Genomic DNA, 3,303 nt, shown 5'->3' with positions numbered 1-3,303 from the left:
TTCATTGTTGATTTCAAGTGTTCTTTGTATATTTAGAACACAATTGTTTTTCACATGTATCTTTTGGAAAGAGATCCTTTTTTTCAAGATTCTCTGAGTCTGGAGCTTGCTGTTTATTTTCGAGTTTTTCCTTTCAGAGATCATAAGATTTTCATTTTAATAAATTGCAGCTTATCGATTTTTTCTCTTACAAATAACATATGCCTCGGGATTGAGCCAGCCTGGCTTGTGAGCTCCACTGAGGAGCCGGAGGTGGGGCTGCAGTTACCTCCACGTCTGCCCCTGGTCCCTGGCCCCTGAGGCATGGTGTGTGGGGCGACATTGAAACAACCCAGGGATTTAGAGGCCGGGCTGTGGAGTCCTGGTTCCCCAAAGTGGCGGTGCTGCGCCCCTCTGCCCAGCCCCACTCCAGGTCAGAACCCCCGGACACAGAGACGCCACCGCTTCTCCAGAGCAGACCCCACCACCGACTCTGCAGCACCCCAACCTGCCCCACAACAATCCATGCCTTCCAACACTAGGACAAACTTTTCAGAACATAAAACAAGAATATAGTCCTTATCAGAGGTGGAGACATTTAGAAGCTGTTCTGAATCAGAGTGAAGCTTGTACTTCGGAAAGTCAGCCTCATTCCTCAGCACTCACAGCCCCTAGTTCTCCAGGTTCTTCAGGGATGAAGAAGGACCAGCCCTCTTTTCCCCTCCGACAAGTCAGAATAATATGTGAGCATCTCTTAAAAGACTATGAAGAGAAAATTCGGGAGGAGTATGAGCAAATCCTCAATACCAAACTAGCAGAATATGAACCTCTTGTGAAATGCACAGATGATCAGATTATGTGACGATATGGGACAAGGACAACAAGCTATGTGTCCTGAAGCTTTCTTGCATATGTGGGTACCAGGTTTGACCTCAAGAGATGGCTGCTGTACACTTTTTGCAACTGGTTTGTTACCACATTTCAGCTCCAACTTGGCATCCTGCGAACATGTAAACGTTTCTTCAGGTGCATTTCATACACCTTGGAAGACCTTAAAACTTTCTGGTTGCCACAAGCATATCTTTCTTTTCTGCTCATCCAATAAACAGCTGTGCCCTACTGTGATAGATTTTCCAAACAAAAATACCTGGAGCAGCAGTTTAGCAAAATATGCCCTCAGTGGCACTCAACAAATGGGGTTTCCCCAAGCACGGTTCTGTAAGAAGTGTGTGTGACTGTGTGTGTATATGTTTGTGTGTGTGTGTGTGTGTGTCTGTGTGTATTTTAAGTTATTATTAAAATTGTGCAAATATTTTTTTGATCTTGGGGGTTCTGGCTGTGAATTTGATGCACAACAATTATAGTTAAAAACATTTGCTTGGTCTACAGAAGATCATTAATGTTTTGTGACCATATAAGTTGCCACGGTGGATTGTTTTATGTTGTAGGTGTTATTATTAAAGACAGGGATTGTTTCCAGGCACAGAATATGAATCCTAAGTTAGGATGGACATTAGGAGTGATTATGAGGACATAGCAAAGGTCCGTGGTCCTAGGTCTTCAAATGCGTGGTGAGGAATTAGGACAAACTGGAGATGGGCCGTTTGACACATGGACTCTGCCTCGCCGTGTTGAAAAATACTTTGATTCCAAGCCTTCAAATACCCATGTGGAGTCTGTGCTCACCTCATTCACACAGAGAGCTCCTGGACACAGAACCGCTAAAAAGAAAAGGTCTCCCTGCAGCAGGAGCATCAGGGCTTGCTTGGGAGCACAACACAGGTGAGCGTGGGGCTGGGCCAGCCCCTGGTGGCCCTGCTACGTGGGAGGAGCCCCTCTGCCTTTGTATCAGTTATTAAAAACAGATTTGGACCCTTTGGTCAGGCTCCCCCAAATTCTTCTGAGAAGTGAGCATGTTCAACTGCTTGAGCTTTGTTTTGGCAACCCCCTGCCCAAAGTTGCTTACGGACTGTTCTTCACCTTGTTTCCAAGGCTGTGCAAGAGAAAGTAGCCTCTGTTCTGAGGAGGTGGAAGTTCAGTATACATTTATTTTTTACTGTGACTTGTTCAGGACCCCATTTTACAAAATACCTTGTTTCCTTTATTATTGTTTCTGGAAAGGAAAGTTCTATTAAAATTGTCCTAGTTTGAATAGGGAACAGTTTTATTAATTAGGGCTTATTTTGAAAAATTCTGAGTTTAATTCAAGTGTATGTCAGTACCTTCCAAAGTAAGGTAATATTCAGAGACAGTGTTCTTATCACATGGCTTAGAGAAATTCTGGAATATTCTTACTCAAAGATTCCTTATTAATGAATGTCTTTGACTTAAATTTAACCAAAAACAGCAACATTATTCTTTGTACATTTTCATTATATACTGTTAACAAGCTTAGTTGCAAACAAATAAATACTTAAGCTATTTGTTAGAATAATAGTAAGAATTTAGGCCTCGGGACCTATGGCTGTCATTGGTGAACTGCATGATACTTGAACTCAGGGTTGTAAGTTTGAGCCCCATGTTTGGTGTAGAGATTTCTTTTAAAAAATCTTTAAAAAATAATTTATGTTTTCATAATGTATCTAGTGTTCATTTTCACACTCGGCATCATCTCGGTTTCTGCGATGTTATCATCTACACACTTGGTAGTTTTTCATTTTACATTTAGGTCTACAATGCATTTTGAGTTAATTTTGGTGAAGGATATAAAGTGTTTTTCTAGATTTATTTATTTATATCAGGATTTCCAGTTGTTCCAGCGTCATTTTTTTTTTCTTTTTCTTTGGATGGACCTAAATAACTCCGAGGAAGTGTAGACCAGTTATGGTTCCTACTATGGTCTCAGGCCCTCCCCAGCGTTGCTGCAGGACAAGTTTTGAGAAGGGAATTTTGTCCTCTGTGTCATCCTGGTGCCTGTCCTTAATTTACTGATTTGTTCTGAGACCCACAGCACTGGTGTTTTAATCCTGTTTCTGTCGCTATCCATGTGATTTTGGCCAAGCCACTTTATCTTTCTGGGCTTCAGTTTCTTTTTCTGTAAGAACGAAACAAAGATTGGACTAGGTCTCTAAAAGCCTCTCCCTGGGACTAGAGTGTCACATATTGACTCCAAGCCTTCCTGTAATAGGCTAAGAGTTAGCTGGGGAGGGTTGTTGAGGATCGTATTTGAAAATAAAAATGCCTGATCTAGAAGACAAATACTTTGTCATCAGCTTGTCTTATATTTCACTTTTCATTGGATAAAATCAAAACAAAACAAACAAACAAAAAAACTTGTCATTTTTAGTGACATAGACATTTACATTCCTGTTCAGAGAAAAAAAG

At 41.2% G+C, this 3,303-nt stretch overlaps 1 pseudogene; it reads left to right on the top strand.

The window, feature by feature from the left end:
- The first annotated feature begins 303 nt into the window (after positions 1-303).
- Positions 304-877, top strand: LOC135365225 (akirin-1-like; annotated as a pseudogene).
- Positions 878-3,303: the final 2,426 nt, after the last annotated feature.

The sequence above is a fragment of the Mirounga angustirostris genome, unplaced genomic scaffold (assembly GCF_029215605.1).
Source record: "Mirounga angustirostris isolate CCGP_5_RB_7025 unplaced genomic scaffold, mMirAng1.0.hap1 SCAF_7, whole genome shotgun sequence".
Taxonomy (NCBI): domain Eukaryota; kingdom Metazoa; phylum Chordata; class Mammalia; order Carnivora; family Phocidae; genus Mirounga; species Mirounga angustirostris.
The sequence above is the reverse complement of the archived record's forward strand: the minus strand, read 5'-3'. Positions and strand labels throughout refer to the sequence as shown.